General features: G+C 43.2%; 1 protein-coding gene across 15 annotated transcripts in view; it reads left to right on the top strand.

Moving 5' to 3' along the window:
* LOC127660519 (uncharacterized) overlaps positions 1–19282 on the top strand; it is a 114844-nt gene that overhangs the window by 33784 nt on the left and 61778 nt on the right. The window lies entirely within an intron of this gene.

Here is a 19282-nt window from a genome sequence, read left to right as displayed (position 1 = left end):
TGTCATGCACAACGAGCCACGTGATAAGATGTGTGGATTGATGGTCTCAGAAGTGGCGGCAACTGAGACTTGTCCTCTGCCACCCGGATCGGGGTGAGTAACTGCGCCACCACGAGGACCTAGTAAGTAGTGGGAATTGGGAATTTCAAATTGGGAGTAAAGAGATAAAAATAGATAAAATAAAGGCAGACATAGGGAGTATTAAAATATACGACATGCGTTATAATGCCCTAAAGAAAATAAAACGAGAACCGCCGAATTTAAATAAAGTTAAACTATCAAAGTGCAATAAATAAATAATTTCAAAGAAGCTGAAGAAATCCAATTAAATTTACCATCAAATAGTGAAGAAGGGAGAATCACATCTGGTCTGCCACCATGGAATTTCGTTGCACACACTGTGATGACTGTGCAGACTGCAATTATGAATTCTGCAGTGTGGAATATCAGAGTTGGAAGCGAAGACAATAACCATGTCTGTGATCCGTGAAGCAATTTAATAGAGACATACATTTAATATACTTAACTTTAATGGGCACAGGATGTTACAGTCATACAGTGAGAGCAGTGATACAGGGAAGGATGTCAGGAATAGCAGAAAATTCAGTGGAGTGTCAGTGTCATTAATAAGCATATTAATGAATAGTACAAATCAGAACGAATTTGAACAATTTCTCAAGAACAGGGAGAACGGTGACAGATTGAAGTCTTCTAAAACCTCAACTCTGATATATTGAGGCTTTTCCACAACTTGACTATTGGGGGTTTTCCACTGTGGATAGTACCTGATACTTTTTTTAGTGCCACCTTTAGTGAATCGTCACTACCAGCGTCAGTGGATATTCAACACAGGACATCAACCCGCTAGTTTCAAAGTTAGCTACAGCGATAGCAGTATCGTTTGTTCACGTGACTTTTGAATTGTAAAAAGAAATGGCTGTGCGCAAAACCACGCCGTAGTCAATAAACGAGGTGCAGATGTTCGTCTCGCAACGAACGAAACAACGCGAAACGAAAAGGTCTTTCAGGAAGTGTCTCAGCTGTTGGCCACACACGGCTACCACCGGACCTACCAGCAGTGTAGGGAAAAGTAAAAAAAAAAATTAAGTGACTACAGAGCCATCAAGGAAAAGTGGAAGTGGTTCACCAAATGGATGCTATCTAGACCGGCGAGCAATGGGAGGGAGAGTGCCCTGGACTCAGCCACAGCTAGAGTCCACGATGGAGGATGGTATGTTTTGTTATGTTAACTCTATACGAAAGCTTCACTTTATTTAGCTGACCAGATACTGGAAATCTTGCTTCTAAAACAACCAGGCCAATATAACTCTTACACTTGTGTAAAATCACCATGAAACAACTGCTTTATGCAGCACAATGAGCTAGTAGCTAAAAGCTAGCGGTCGTGTTCTTGTTTATTGTTTTGTGTCGCGTTTAAGATGATATCACGGCAGTAGAGGCAGCGCAACTATGACGATCAGACTATAATCCCACCCACATTGAGGCGGCACTGAAGTCGGGACAGCTGTTGAAAAGCAAGCTCAGTAAAGTCAAGCGAGTTGAGTCAAACCATAACGTGCAGTGGAAAAGTGCCATATGATGCACTTTTCCACATATGATGCATGAGACAGAAGCATGACCTAGTCAGTATAACAGACTTTGAAAAGATTTGTCTGAAAGTCTAAAAGAAGTATTAAATTCTGGAGACTATGTTTTCAACACCTGCAGAGTGAAAACAGTGAAGCAGAAAACTGTATTCTCAAAAATACACGCTTGGGTAATAAAAAGTGGAATGCTTGAATTCAAATCAAATACAGAATGATTGGCCTGAATTACAGTTCAATGGAATTACGTAAAAGAATCCCTCTAGAGAGAAGCAAGGAAAGAAATTGGGATAAAAAGGTAATTCCTGGGAGAAATTTGACTTGCCGGACAAATTCGGTCAGCTAGCTGTTCTCCTTCTGCAACGTCTATAGTCAGAATTGAGGGTTGGTCTAAAATTGGAAAGCAGATACTTATTCAGGAAAGCTATGAATTTAACAGGAATTAAAGAAATGGAACAAATTATAAAAACTTTAAAAACAGAAATGAGAAATTTAAGGATGCAGCTGGAGACAGGGCCAAAGCACGATTAGCAGAAACAGAATCCTGAGAGGATTGGAAAAAGGAAACGATGCATAGATTCATACCTAGTTCGTTTTAAGCAGTTCATGCACTCTCAGGAATGCTTTTATCCAAAGTAACTTACAAAAGAGGAAAACATTAGCGAATCATCTTAAGGAGACAGTGGTATGAAAAGTGCCATATGACAAAGTTCCTTAATCATCAGAATAGTATTCAAAACAGATTTTATTTTTTTACATTTGTATTTTATTTTTTATTTTTAGTGACTGGTTAAGTGCTCATGGAAAAGATGTGTTTTTAGCCATTTTGAAGACAGAAAGTGAGTCAGCTTCATGGATTGGGTTGGTAAGGTCATTCCACCAGAGGTGGGAGCAAGTCACACATGTTCAAGTCACAAGCAAGTCAAGTCAGTGACTCATCTCCAGCAAGTTGTAGGTTTTAGTGGAGAGCCTTAACATAACGTGAGAGAAGGACAAATTTAGGACAGAAATACAGTATATATTATTACTATTGCATAATGTAATACAATTGGGTTTCATAATGATACAACATATAAAATATTACTTATTTAATTCTATCCCTGTTCAATAATTTTTATGAAAAATAAAATTATGAAAAATTACATATTTTTAAAGCCTTAAAAGCAATCATATAGCACCATTTTATTAAATGAGTTCAAGTTAAATATCAATAAATTACTACTTAAGGTACTGCGTGGATTGACTGTCGTGGAGGCAACTGAGATTCGTCCTCCGAACACTTGGTATGAGGCAAGTCACTACGCCATCACGAGGACTTGGAGCACATTTGGAATTCCGAAAAGGGCAGAAGAACAACAAAAAAGAAGTATGGCAATTGCTTATCATAATAATGGTAAAATCGCGGGGGGTTTTTCTGGCGAATTAGCAAATTGGTATGCAAACATACAATCAAACATAATACAGTGAAAGATAATCTTTAAAGTTTATTTGGGGCACAATGATCAGGCATAATAATCTTAATCACAAAGAAAATAATATTAAGGTTTATATAAACTAACAAAATAATAAACGAATAAATAAAACATTAACAAAAGATTTTTTAAAAAAAAATCGCAGAGAGGCACGCATAAACAAAATTAGTTTCTAACATTTTTGGAAAAAACGAATGGGCAATATTTCTCATGAAAAAGTGGATAAGTGTTCATACACAGCGCAGATCATAATGAGCGAGCGTGTTTTTTAAATAAAGTTTGAGGACGCTTGATGATGACGTTGATCCGCGAACATGGTGTGATGTAGTCACTGATCTATATATATATTAAGTTATTATTTAGTTATTTATTAGGTTGGTAATAGATATTTCGTTTTTGCCCATAAATTTAAACTGTGTTTATATTATTTTCCAAATCTAAATTGTATACTTTAAATTGTTGTTGTTCAGGTGGAAGGTATCTCACAAATGTACACAAACCATAGTTTGCGTAGCACTGCCGTTGGACGACTCTCTGATGCAGGACTAGAAAGTCGCCAGATCATGTCAGTGACAGGCCACCGATGCGAGGCGAGTTTGCGGTCATATTGGGCTTTGTCAGAGAGGAGGAAATGGAGTGACATACTGACATCTAGAACCTCAACAAGCAAAGCGAAACATAATTTCACCTCCAAGCCTAAAACTGAAATAACCCTACCCTTTTCCATGTCTAACTTCACAATAAATGGAAATGTGGAGTTTAACATCAATTAGTATAATGCTGAGTAAAACAATCCCCTATCGAAATTTCCAACTGTTTGATTTTTTTGTTTTCATTTAATTTAATGCATTTCAATAAATTTAATGTGTCTTTATATAGCCTAATCGTGGTTAGAGACACCGGTTTTATTTCACACTCTACATAATTCATTTAGGTTGGATTATTTCAAATAAAGATTGCCTTGTCACTGTCAGTGTTGCCTGTCATTCATAAATAATTTTAATAAATCCATTAAATAATCATTAAGTTAGCTCTATGCTTAAGCAACGAGGGGACTCTTTCAGTTCAAAAAAACTGAAATTTCCTCCGCTTCGCGTCGGGTGGTTCTTCGCCTCTACGTCGTGCATTAAAATCCTTTAATGCATGGCTAGCCGTGGATTATCCCTTACATAACTGACGTCACAAGAGTGAAGCTACTGCTGGCAGTTTAGAATTCTATGAGCAATCCAGTTATATATATAGATCAGTGGCTGTAGTCTGTTTATAGCCTACCGTTAGCATTTTATATCTGACGGCTTTATTTAGGCTTCAAAATGTATAAATTTTGGATTAACTTGTAAATATTATCTTGATAGACAAAACGTGTAAGGGTCACAACTCTTTGTTGAACACAGATCTTATTTTTTGCAATTTTCCAAAAGTCTATGGGGAAAATGCATAGCTTTTCGATCGAGGGAACCCATGCGCCGCTAATTGTCCTACAAAGTGACGTCATAACTTCGGCACTCTATAAAGAGATGAAAATATACAGATATTGAAAGAATTGAATATTTAATTGACACTCGTGCAGAAGTATCCGCTAGACCCTGATAACACACGACGTACCAGGTACAGTAAGTCATTTATTCATCCTTTTTGGTAATTTCAGGACTTATTAACAGGCAACGTAACTGCAGCGGCACAGGCCCATCATTTATTTACCACTGCATGCATACTTGTCAACGCTCCCGTTTTTCCCGGGAGTCTCCCGTTTTGTTATTTCTTCCAGGAAACTCCCGTAATTTGTATGGCCCATACCACGTTATACGAATAATCCATCCATCGTCAACCGCTTATCCTGTGTACAGGGTCGCGGGGGGCTGGAGCCTATCCCAGCTAACATTGGGCGAAAGGCGGGGGACACCCTGGACAGGTCGCCAGTCCATCGCAGGGCCACACATAGACAGACATACACTCACACCTAGGGCAATTTTTTGGAGACACCAATTAACCTAGCCTGCATGTCTTTTGGATGGTGGGAGGAAGCCGGAGTACCCGGAGAGAACCCACGCAGACACGGGGAGAACATGCAAACTCCACACAGAAAGGCCGGGGCAACCAGGGTTTGAACCCACAACCTTCTTGCTGTGAGGCGACAGTGCTAACCGCTGCACCACCGTGCCGCCCTATATGAATAATCATATCAATATATTATTCCAAGTTTGCCCAGTTGCCAGATCCTGTATGAAACGCATCCTACTCACACAATGGACACGTCATACACATTTCAACCCATTTGTGACCTCAACCCGGCAACCTACAACCCAGTTGCGCTGTTGATATCTGCCCAGGTAGTAGACGCGGGAAGCATCACTGGTAGAGGGGAGGTGAAGATCAGGTGTTGTTCCGGCGAAAAAACAAAATATACATGTAAATTTAACAACAGCTGGACGGAAGAATTTAATTTCATATCGACAATGGCTACGCCTTTTGCGTCGCACTGATTATAAAATCGGACACGGTTGGAAAAATTATGTTACTCAGCACATAAATCACAACGGCACAATTTGTATGCATTTAGCCTGCCTCTGCCATCCGCCCCGCTCAGTGGTCAATTGTCTTCTTATGAACATAACACTAGAATATACTTCTACCTTGTCTGACAGGAGAGTTCGTTTTTCTGATGTAAAACACATTACCTCATAACAAATGAACCAACTTTTATTACAAATGTACTTAAATATTGTGCGCAAAGTTTCCTTGAGCTTGGGGGAAAAAAAAACGCTAAATACATCAAACATGTTTTTTATATTTTTATATAGCAATGGAGTTGCCAAGACAGCAGCTGCACTTCACAAAAGTTCAACAACACATGTTAAGTAACATTATTACCTTTAAGTTATGTTAATAATTTTGTATCTGTGATTATTTGGCAGGTTAATCACCAGAAATGTCATTATGCCAGATGTTTATAACGAAAGTGTATTATAGGCTACATGATAAGTTTTTATGTATGTAAGTTTGATGCTATTTGTTAAATGTATACATAAAATAAATTAAATGTGAATCTATCCATCTTAATTTTTTTGCCAACTGATTAATTTGACATTTTTGCGGAGGAGTCACATAACGCCATGCAATGGTCAGACGTGTAAACGACAAGCTCTTCGCACTTTGCTAGTTTTTGAAAGTTTTTTGTTATAATCCGATGAGATTCGATACACCCTGCTACATATCAGGGGCCGGTTAAACCAGCTATACATACGTTACAACTTCGACTACAGCCGTGGCCAAAAGTATTGGCAGTGACATAAATTTTGTGTTTCGCAAAATTTTCTGCTTCAGTTGTTGTGGTGTTGATTGACATTGTTTCTAGATTATTGTGCAGAGTGATCAGATGCATTTTAAATAATTGCAAAAAGGTTCATTGGACAAAATGACCAGCAAACATAATTTCACTAATCATATCAGAAGCACCTGGGAAAGTGTGAACGAGTAATAGTCTGATTGGATTATAAGAGCAGACTGATTGCTATAAAAGGAGGGAAGAAATGCTTCCAATCATTTTGTTCTTGTTAGAAATGGTTACCTCTAAAGAAAGACATGCAGCCATCATCGCTTTGCATCAAAATGGTCTCACATGCAAAGAAATTGCTGCAAAGAATATTACACCTGGAAGAACCATTTACCAGATCATCAAGAACTTCAAGGAGAGAAAGGTTAAACTGCAGTGAAGAAGGCTTCAGGAGGTCCCAGATTGTCCAGCAAGCCCCAGGACCGTCTCCTCCTGAGGAGTCAGCTACGGAATCGTGTCACCACCGGTGCAGAGCTTGCTCAATATTGGCAGCAGGTTGGTGTGAGTGCATCTGCACGCACAGTGAGGCGAAGACTTTTGGACAATGGCCTGGTGTCAAGAAGGGCAGCAAGAAGCCACTTCACTCCAAGAAAAACATCAAGGACAGACTGAAATTCTGCAGGAAGTACAAGGATTGGAAAGCAGAAGGCTGATGCAAAGTAATTTTTTCTGATGAATCCCCCTTCCGACTGTTTGGGACATCTGGAAAATCAGTAGTCCGGAGAAGAAAAGGGGAATGCCAACAGTGAAGCATCCTGTGACCATCCATGTGTGGGGTTTCTTTTCATCCAAGGGAGTGGGCATGTGGGCTTTCACAATTCTGCCCAAAAACACTGCCATGAATAAAGAATGGTATCAAAACACCCTGCAAGAGCAACTTCTCCCAAAGATCCAGGAGCAATTTGGTTATGATCTGTGCATTTTCCTGCATGATGGAGCACCATGTCACAAGGCAAGAGTGATAATGAAGTGGCTCTGTGATCATTACATTGAAATTTTGGACCCGTGGCCAGGCAACTCCCCGGATCTTTATCCCTTAGAGAACCTGATATCCAGCATGCCAGAGCGAATTGCAGAGGTTATGAAGAACAAGGGTCAACATTGTAAATATTGACTCTTTGCATATATTGAATGTTTTTGCCAATAAAATCCTTAAAAACTTATGAAATGCTTATCATTGTTTTCCAGTTTACCATAGAAACTATAATGAAAATATAATCTACAAATAATGAAGCAGCAAATTGTGCAAAACACAAAATTGATATCACTGCCATTACTTTTGGCCACGACTGTAGTTGTGGCGTATATGGGCACTAAGTCACAATTTACACACTGAATATTTGAGCATTGTACCATTATTCTTATGTTGGATGTAAACCTACATATAAACTAAATATTTACGGAAGCCTCCAACCAGGAGTAACTGATTGAATAAAAAAGTAGATTAATTTAATGACATCAATGAGCTCATGTTTTAGTTGACATGCTTCAGTCCTTTCGACAAATATGATGATGTTAATAATGACACTCGTTTACATTTATGGGAGAAAACAATATAAAAAAACGTAATACTTCAGCATGAAACCGATCTAACAGTGCACTTTCCTGTTGTCACCCGGACACACACACACACAAGATGAGACAGTCACAATGTAAGTCAAAAACTGCTTTTATTGTTAACAATAAAAGCAGGCAAAAGTACAAACGGGCAAATCCAGTGAAGAGTTGTCGAGGGAAGCGTAGGGTCAAAAGCCGGGAATCAAAGAGAGTAAAGGGGCAAATCCGGGAGAGTAGTCGAGGGGAGCGAGGGTCAAAGCCGGGGTAAACAGGATCGAGAGGCGGGTAAACTAATAAAGGGAGTAGACGGGTACTAGGGGAACGAGGAGCTGGCAAGCTAAGGGGGTAATCAAGAGGAGTTCAAGAGGAGATCAAAACTAGACGAGACTAGCGGGGGCAAAGACACGGGAAACTAAATACAATAACCAAACCCGTGAAACGGATGTGCTGTGGTATTTATAGGGGAAGGTGCAGGTGTAAACAATGAAAGGTGAAGAGACGAGTGCAGGAGAAATGAATAAAGGGGTGATAGAGACGAGTGCAGGTGGTCATAATGTTCTGGCCATTGGGAGCGGGCATGTGAGCCTGAGGAGGGAGACCTGCTACGAGCATGAGAGCTCGTAGGAGCAAAACGAGCGTGGAAGCTCGAGGGAGCAAAACGAGCGTGCGAGCTCGAGGGAGCAAAACGAGCATGCGAGCTCGAGGGGGCAGAACGAGCGTGGAAGCTCGAGGGGGCGGAACGAGCGTGGAAGCTCGAGGGGGCAGAGCGAGGGAGCGGGGTTCGTGACACCTGTGTACTCATATTGATTAAATAGCAAGTTTCCACATAGGAAAAAGATATTAAAATTAATAAATGTCTATTTTTCCTGTCTGATGTATTAGTACTTATTTATTTATTGCACCTTATATATTTTAGATACAGTTATTAAATATTAAGCTCTGACAATGTACAACTAACTAGTAGTTACTAAGCCCTTTGTGTGAACTTTACGTCCCAACTTATGTGATAACTTACGCAAAGCTGGTGCAATCCTACCCTGTTCTTTGAAGTCAACATGGCAAAGAATTTAAAATCCTCAGGCTCTGGAGATATTAAAAGACACTTACATGCTCAAGCTGATACCTCAGATAGGCCCGCAGATCTGGAACTCAGTTTGGACGGTGAGGCGGGAGAAATCCAGCGGCAACTGGCGAGCATGACTTCAATGCTGACGAAGGTCTTTGCTGACTTGGAGGATCTTGCTGTTATATGTAAATCGATTACGTCGATGGAAACAAAATTCTCTGAGTTGGTTTCAAGAATTGGGGACGTCGAGAGAAGTATCGATTATCTGGAGTCATTGTAGAGGAATTAGCTAATCCGCTTGTGACCAAGGCAGATTTACAGCATGTTTGGGAAAAACTGGAGGATTTGGAGAATCGTAGACTGCTAAATAACATCAGAATTGTTGGAATTCCTGAGCATGAAGAAGGCAGAGATATGGTGAAATTCCTAGATGAGCTCTTCCCGAGTCTGCTCGACATAACGGGCCACAACCTGGAAATCGAGCGAGCTCACAGAGTCCCGGCTCGCAGATCGGCTGAGGGAGAGAGGCCCCGATCAATTCTTGCCAAATTTCTGAGATCATCCAATAAAGATCTTGTGTTGCGTGAGGCGAAGGGCAAAGGAAAGCTTTCTTGGAAGAATTACAGCATTTTCTTGCTCACAGATTTTGCGAATTTGACGAGAGAAACGTGATCGCTTCAAGGAATGCAAGAAACTCTTACATCAACGGAAGATCGCTTTTGCTCTGACGTTTCCGGCCAAAATAGATACTAAGGATTGTAGCAAAATATTTACATGCCCACAACAAGCATTGCCTTTCATGGAGTCAGTGAGGTGATTAAATAATTCTGTGAATTTCATATGGCCCGCAAGTGAGCCACTCTTGGCTGTCTGAGGAAGCTGGGCTCCATTTTTATTTATTTTTTTGTGTTGTTCTACCTAGCGATTGGAGTGTGTTTTGTGGAATAACACTCCTTACACTCAACAAATGGATTCATTTCAGATTATTTTACTCTGAATAGGGGCACCCGGCAGGGTTTCCCTCTTTCCCCATTATTGTTCTGTCTTGCCCTGCAACCTTTAGCAACCACAATAAGAAGGGAAGATGATTTTCCAGAGGTGGTGGCGGGAGGAATGGCACATATGCTTTTGCTTCACAGAGATGATATTTTATTATTAGTTTCTGACCCTACTAGATCTGTGCCTTGCCTCCATAGGATTATTAATTCCTTTTCTAAGCTCTCAGGATACAGAGTCAATTGGTCTAAATCCGAAACTTTGGCTCTGACAGCGTACTGTCTGGTAACTGCTTTTCAGCCAGATGCCTTTCAATATCCCAAACAGTGCATTAAGTATTTGGGTATTTTATTCCCAGCAAATTTATGTGATTAATTCAGTTATTTTTGACCCTTTAATAAAAAAGGTTCCCCTTCTGTTGCTCTCTCCACGTTGTGTCAGAGAAGCGACACTAGGGGTCTCTCTTGAGCGCCGATATCCACCTCTGATCTATGAAAAAAGGCCAATGAGATGTTGGCAGCCAGTATTTGCATATCCCGCCCCTGGACATACGGGTATTTAAGCGGCGCAAATACGGGAGTTCATTCAGGATTTTTCTGAGGAGCCGGAAATGGTCCGGCCACAACAGTGGCTCGGCTCAGCGACGTGGCGGGGAAGACACAACGTCTCGTTCCCTCCATGGGGGAACGGAGGTTACATACGTAACCTAGACGTTCCCCTTCTGTCGCTCTCTCCACGTTGTGTCAGAGAAGCAACACTAGGGGTCCACTTATAAACATGCCATGCGCTGAGCCGTGTACGTGAACTGCTGATACAGGAGTGAGCAGGTATTCTTACGTGCAGGACGACCAACTGTATCAGACTGCACGTACCCTTCCCCAATGCCCCATTCAAGCCTTCAGAATCCTACTCGTTACCCTGGAGGGGGGAACAAGTTGATGGCCGCCAACCTGGGAACGGGCCAGCCTGGCTGGGCCTCTTTTCTCTCTATGTTTCTCGCATAGAGCAACTACGGCCGGGGCCCTTACACGCATTGAGGGAAGGGGGTCTTAGCCCTTCTTTCAGGGGGAGAAGACCCTGCGGAGGCCACACCTACCCGCAGGGGAGGCAAAGGGTGGCAGTGTGATTAATTGCATTTCGGGGGCCAGAGCGTCTGGCCCCCAGGTCAGGAAGCAGACAAACTGGTTAATCCGAACGTCTGCTAGCTGCCTTGAGACGTCACACAGGTCACATAAACTACAACACATAGAGACTGTATCACCTAGATATCTCATAGAGACTGTGTCTGTTCCACGAACTACGAAACACAATACCTTCACTAAATCATTTAGAAAAAATTTGATTAAGGTCAAACTTGAACGAAACAAACAAATTAAAAATACACATCATATAAAAACAGGGCTACTAAACATTAGATCTCTTTCTACCAAAGCACTAATTGTCAATTAAATGATTACAGATCATAGATTGGATGCGCTCTGTTTGACTGAAACCTGGCTTAAACCGGATGAATATATTAGTTTAAATGAATCTACTCCCCCAGGTTATTGTTATAAACATGAGCCTCGTCTGAAGGGTCGAGGAGGAGGTGTTGCTACAATTTACAATTTAAAAGTTTTTGGTGTTACTCAGAGGACAGGATATAAATGTAAGTCTTTTGAACTAATAATGCTTAATGTGACACCGTCAAATACAAATATAAATAAAAAATCTCTGTCGTCCTTTACCCTTGCTACAGTGTATAGATCACCCGGGCCTTATTCAGATTTCCTTAGTGAATTTGCTAATTTTTTATCAGATCTTGTAGTTACTGTAGATAGAGCCTTAATCGTTGGTGACTTCAACATTCACATAGATAATGAAAATGATACATTGGGATTAGCATTTATCGATATTCTCAACTCTCTTGGAGTCAGACAAAATGTAACAGGACCAACTCATCGCCATAATCATACGCTAGATTTAATTCTTTCATATGGAGTTGATGTTGATAATATAGAAATTCTGCAGCAGAGCGATGATCCGAGATGTCATTACCTCGTCTCTTGCATACTGCAATAAGCTAATGTTACTCAATCTACACCACGCTATCGTTCAGGTAGAACTATTCTTTCGACCACTAAAGATAGCTTCACTAATACTCTTCCAGATCTATCTCATATACTCAGTAAACCCCAAAGCCCAGAAGAACTTGATGAAATAACAAAAAATTTAAATGCAGTCTTCTCTAGCACCCTTGATGTTGTCGCCCCACTTCGATTAAAGAAAATTAAAGAAATAAGCCCTGCACCATGGTACAATGATCACACTCATGCTCTCAAGAGAGCAGCTCGGAAAATGGAGCGCATGTGGAAAAATACAAAATTAGAAGTATTTCAGGTTGCATGGAAGGATAGTGTCTGTAGCTACAAACACGCACTCAAAGCTGCCAGGTCAGCATATTTTAGTAAATTCATAGAAAATAACCTCAACAATCTAGATGTTTATTCAGTACTGTGGCTAAATTGGTTAGGAATAAAGCCTCAACCGAACCAGATATTACGTCACAGCTCAAGAGTAATGACTTCATGAATTTCTTTACAGATAAAATTGAAATAATCAGAATTATTGGAATTATGGAATTATGCAATCATCTGTCATAGCACCTCAGAAAACAGTGCCGAATAATTTCCCTCATGTGCAACTTCAATCCTTCGCTATCATAGGTCATGAAGAGCTAGCAAAACTTATCGAAACATCAAAAGCCACAACTTGTTTGTTAGAGCCTATACCAACTAAGCTCTTAAAAGAGGTATCTCCTGTAATATCAGAACCTCTTCTTAATATCATTAACTCCTCGCTATGCTTATGTGACCTAACGGTTACCGGCAAGACGGAAGTCAGCCTAATCTACGGAAATAACTCTTAATATAATTTTTAGTTGTCAACTACGCCACCTAGGGACTTGCACCCTAAGAATTATAAGCCACCGGCTTTTATCTACTCACAGCACACAGGTTCGTTATCAGCAAGTAACTGGGCAGAGTCATGGGTTCTAAGAAAATAGATTTTATTCCAACAAACCTCAGACACACTGTAAAAACACCCCTCAACGGAGCATTAGACAAAATACTCAATTCCAAACATACACAAGATTTGACAAAAAGAATAAAAAAAATTGAAGATGTAAATAACAACAGTAAATTACCAAAAGGAAAATAATAAAAAAAAACACATTAATTCCAACACATTCATCAACATGACCATACAGGGCTGGGGGACATCTACTTTGGGCACCCCCGGCTGGAAGTGGCCTACAAGGAAAGCAAAAAAAGAAAAACTCACTCAATACTCACACCCCACCACACCACACAAGTGAAATAGTGCACTCTCAGTGAACGGGAGACCCCACTACCACAGTCCCAGGACACCCGCGCAAGTGGCCCTCAGCTCCTGCATGGAAATACAAAAAGAAATGAATGCAAATACAACAAAAAGAAATGAATACAAATACAATAAATAATTTCACACCACTGGCAAGGTAAATACAAGAAAATAATAAGCACAACAATGAATCTGAAAACACAGGAGAATAACTCCTTTTAGTCACTAACACACAGAAAAAGGCAAAATATTCAGTAAATCCACTTAAATCATGGACACATAATAACAAAACTAGAATCAGTGAGACATACAAAAAAGAAACTACACACCAATTCAATTCACCATTGCATGTTTAGACAGAAAAACACAAACCAGGTTAACTGGAAACAAAAGAAGGCAAAATCATAAAATCTGAGCGAGACAACAGCGCTGACCGGGCCGCTCACGTTACTGCCAATTATTGCAGCACATCGTGCCCAACCTATCCAACACAGATATATAAAGAGTCAGAGTATGGTCAAATCAATCCTAGTTGACGAAATACTCAATACATGCCGAGAATGACAATGTTGTTTACATAGGCGAACTGCAGCTGGTGCACAGACGCCACTAAACGACCAACGCCACATAACGCTGCAATGATACACACTATAAGCGCGCGTACATCAACATTGAGCCCACATGAACGCCACTCACCTGAATAAACAACCAGCCAACCCCAACCTATCCGTTCCTGTATTAAGTGGTCCAACTGATTTGCATGCTACCTCCCAGTCTATACCAGCGCCAACAGAGAATATTTAATAGTCATATCATAAGAAAACAGATCGAACACAAACACTTACACATACCTTTTCCCTGCAGCATGTCGAGACAGAATGACGACACAGAATAGGGCGGGTGTTACAACCGATCGCCTCACAAAACCAGCGCAGCCCATTTAAATACGCACTTCCTGATTCGACATAACCAATGGGTGACATCTACGTCACCCACACACTACATTCTTCCCCCACCTTTTGCATCGTCGGCCCGACGGTGAGAAAAAGCTTTTAATCCGAAGGTCTAAACAAGACAGAAACACTGCTTGTGGTTCCAAGAACCTCAGGAGCCCCAGTCTCCGCCGCCACCACCGCCCTAGGGAGTCGATAAAGATTGGGATGCTGCCCCGCTGTAGCCCGTGTAGTACGCCGCACTTCTCTATCTGTACTTCGACTTGGTAATACAGTCACTGGTACAACTGGAAGGCCTAACCCCGTAGTGACACCGACCCCATCCAGTCCAGAGGATGCCCAGTCACTACTCCTGCCCAGTTACTGCCCAGTTACTACTCCACCCACTCTAAGGGGTGTAACGCCGCTTACTGGGGCTGTATTGGCCTGTGGGGCATGCGGCACCACAACCCATAGATCTTCCTCCTCATCCCCAGGCAGCTCCTCCTGTTCTATCATGAGACTACCGGTGAGTGAATCAGAGGAAGAATCTTCAAAAGGGGGGTCCCTACACAAGCAAACCTTCAACAATGAACGATGCACCCATTTTACCTTCCCGAGGTCATCTCTTGGAGCAATGGTATAAACTGTACCATTTTCTCTGGGGGCATGGACAACCCGGTACACCACAGAACTCCAATGGTCCTGGATCTTCTGCCGACCCCTCCGATTATAATCCCTGAGGTATACCAATTGACCCTCCCCAACAGGATGCAACAGGATCCTACTTGGTCTAGAGAGCTGTTGCCGCTCTACTCCAGCCAATGGTGCCTCTTGGCCCCAGCACCTAAACACCACTTGAATATCTGGGTCCTCTTCTTGCAACACCCGGCAAAACTGTAATAGCGGCCAGGCAAGCAGGTGCAATTAGCTCTACCTTCGTGGCAGTTCTTACTAGTGCCGGGATACAACTCCCCACTGTCAGCTGTTCCCCCTTCACTCTCCACGTCGGGTTTTGCCTAGAAAGTGCATCGGCGTTTTGGTTACTGCGACCGGAACGATACCTAACCTCAAAGTCAAACGAGGCCAACTGAGCGGCCCACCGCTGTTCTGTTGCCCCAACTTAGCAGAAGTAAGGTGGCTGAGGGGGTTGTTGTCAGTAAACACTGTGCATCGATTGCCGAGCAGGTATTCTCAATTTTTCAGCCATGGCCCACTTGAGCGCCAGAAACTCTAACTTCATAGAGCTATAATTGCTCATATTGCGCTCAGTGGGCCTAAGGCTACGGCTGGCATAAGCCACTGGTTGTACCCTCCCTTCCTGTTCCTGAGATAAAACCGCGCCCAACCCCGCATGGCTAGCGTCCACTTCGAGGATAAAGAGGAGAGAAAAATCTGCATAAGCCAGCACTGGGGTTGTAGTGAGCTTACGTTTTAACCCCTCAAAACTCGCCTGACTCTGCTCTGCCACGCCTCGCCCAACCCTTGCTTCGCTCGCTTCCCAGGCCCCACCTTAGTACACTCCACCACCAACCTATGTAGAGGGGCTGCCAACTTGGCAAAACCCTCCACAAACCGGCGATAGTAACTGGCAAAACCTAAAAATGAACGCAGCTCGGTCACAGTTCCTGGTCTCTGCCACTTTACCACAGCCTCAATTTTACCGGGGTCAGTAGAAACCCCTGCGGCTGATATTACATGACCCAGATACTTCACCTCTCGCTGGAAGAACGCACACTTTGACAACTTGACCTTCAGTCCCTCACGTTCCAAGCGACTCAGCACCACTTCCAAATGCTCCACCTGCTGGGCGACAGAGGAAAACACCACCATGTCATCCAGATACAGAAGCAACGATTGATACTACTGATCCCCGAACAACCTCTCCATTAAAGGCTGGAAAGTGCTTGGGGCGTTACAGAGGCCGAAGGGCATATGGTTCCACTCGAACAACCCAAACGGAGTACAAAAGGCAGTCTTTGGACAATCCCGTTCCATGACAGGGACCTGGTTGTACCCACTGGCCAAGTCCAGCGTGGAGAACCAACAGGCCCCTGCCAGAGAATCCAGGGTCTCCTCAATACGGGGCAAAGGGAAAGCGTCCTTCCTGGTCTTTGCATTCAACTGATGGTAGTCCACGCACATGCGGAGACTACCGTCCTTTTTTTTGACCAGTACAATAGGTGATGCATAAGGACTACAGCTTTCCCTTATAACCCGCGCCTCCAACAGCTGATTGATATGAGACTTGACTACCTCGTACTCCGTTGGGGGAACCCGGCGATGACGTTGACGAACCGGTGTGTCATCCTCGAGAGGGATCTCATGCGAGATCAGATCAGTGCAACCTAGATCCCCATCATGAGTAGAAAACAGAGAACTAAAACGGTGGAGCAATGCCCTTACTTGCCCTTCCTCCATAACGGGCAAGCTGGATAAATCCACTGCCTCTATCCGCTCCTGTATCCCCAAGCCATCCTCAACACCTTGCGAGTTAACAGTAGCCACCATTGACGGCACCTCTGTAATCCCCGCCGGCCAGCTCACAACGTGAACACCAATCAAGCTACCTATAACAGAGTGGGGGTAAAGCATTACATCAATAACACCTACATTCACCATTGGTACATACACTGTCCCTCTCACCACCTGTACCAAGGATGAAGGGGCCAACAACCCAGCAGGAAGACCCAACTCAGGAGGCTCGAAAAATACTACTTGGTCAGCAAACTGGCCTGAACAGGTGGCTGGAACAAACTTCATATTACCCCCTGGTATACGACATGACTGGCGGCCCTGCAATCGCACCTTCCTCCATGATCTTTCCCAAGCGAGGTGGCAGCGGCGGCCTGGCACTCCTGCAATGCTCGTGACAAGAAACAAGGGGCTTCAGATACCTCGGGCAAATCAAAGAGGGCAGGGCCATGCTGTCCAAAGAGCCCCCGATAACACCGGCTTAGGACATTCATCCCCAAAACACCCGGTGCTTGGTCACGTAACCCATCCGGAGGATCTCGGACAACAACAACCCCGCACCATGGGACCAATCGCCCGCATAGTACAGTATCCAACTCCATATACCCAATATAAGGAATCGGAAGGCCATTGGCTGCTCGAAGTTGCAGCCACTGACAAGACTGCAACTTCTCCTGACCCCATGGCTCAAAGTGCTGCAGGAAACAACTTTCTGTGATGGTAGATACCATAGACCCCGTGTCTATTAGACATGACACTGAAACATCTCCAATTGAAACAACGAGATAAGGACATGACGACATTAGGTGAGATCTTAACACAGGACCACTTAATACTGAGCCGATAAATTCCCTACCCGAGGCTTGACTCCGCGGCTCGGGGGGAATTAGTTTCCCGACGGACCAGAAGGAGGAGGCGGGCTATTCCGATCTACCGATGAACCTGAAGCAATGGAAGGTTCAGTGCGATGGGAAACCCGTGCCCCATCACACTCCCTGGCAAAATGGCCAGGTCTCTGACACCTTCAACATATCACTGATGCCCTATGAGGCGAAGGACCACGCATTTCTGGGCGGCGTAAATTAGCCACAGTTTGAACGAGCTGGGTTATCTGTTCTTGTTGCAACCTTAGCATCGCTCTTAACTCTTTCATTTCAGAGTTTTGGGAGAAACTATGGACTTCCGCATGCGGTTCCCCCTGCACCCTATATGGGTACCATAAATTAATGGAACAGACTGACTACGGGTCCTTACTGCACCTGACATCCCTTCACGTTCCCACCGAATAGCCTCCCCACGGACATCCAGAAAACTAATAGTAGCTTGTCGGCGCACCAGCTGCTTAAGTTCACGACGCAAAGAATTATCGGCTACACACTCTACAAACTGATCTCGGAGCAAAACATCCGCATTTAGCAATACAGTTGGACACTGTTGCTTAACTCTTTCCAAGAGGCTCAGCAAAACAAGAGAAAATTCCAGTAAAGTTTCTCCTTCCTGCTGCCTCTTGGAAAAGAAAGCCTCATGTAAGGCTATGTATGACATCGAACACCCATATAATTCGCGTAGCACGCTAATAATCTTATCGGGATCACCACGTTCTTGCTCGGAGCGATACCGAATCTCCTCCCTTGCATCCCCCTCTAAATGATCGACCAAAAAGAACGCCTGATCGGCTGGTGTAAGGTTTCGAGCTCGCATACAGGCTTGAGCCTCTTCCACCCACTCATCGATACCTATGCCTGACTTACCACTGAATTTCGGACATCTCCTATCCCTAGGTACCAAAACGAGACGATCCGTCACTGGGGCACTACCACCACCCCGCTCAGGAGGAATGGTGGGTGCAAGGTCCCCTGCACTAGCAGCACCGTGCCCAACAGCCACCACTCGCTTCTGTCTTAACTTCTCATTATCTGCTTTAAGCTGGGCAATAAGCCCTCGAAGTTCTTGCACTTCTTCTTCCTCCATCACTTACCCAATAAGGAAAGGAGAGCCGCAAACCAATATCAGGGAGAAGAACTGAATATCCACTCTCCAGCCCGCACAGCGCTGCCGTCTCGCCCCTGTCAAAAACTACAAAAGAAAAACAAAAAAACCTCAACCTTTGTTCTATCACCACACACTAGAACCCACGTCTCTGCCAAATTCTGCCAAATCCTGCCGACTGCGCCAATTTGTGACCGAACGGTTACCGGCAAGACGGAAGTCAGCCTAATCTACGGAAATAACTCTTAACTCTTTCCCCGCCAAACACAGAATTTTCCGTGTTTTATGAAAAAACGCTTCCCCGCCCTAACACGGAATTTTCCGGGTTTCCGTGTTTTAGGTGTTATACGGTAAGGAAGACCCCTGCGCATGTTTTGAAAGAGTACGCAACTCTTTGATCAAAGAAACAGACTGCGATCGTCTCAAACATGAAGAAGTGGAGTATTGAGAAGCTCAAAATATCAGACATAAACATGCCTTTTTATCTGCTTTTT

This window comes from Xyrauchen texanus, chromosome 20 (genome assembly GCF_025860055.1).
Source record: "Xyrauchen texanus isolate HMW12.3.18 chromosome 20, RBS_HiC_50CHRs, whole genome shotgun sequence".
NCBI classification, from domain to species: Eukaryota; Metazoa; Chordata; class Actinopteri; order Cypriniformes; family Catostomidae; genus Xyrauchen; species Xyrauchen texanus.
This window is presented reverse-complemented; position numbering and strand designations above follow the sequence as displayed.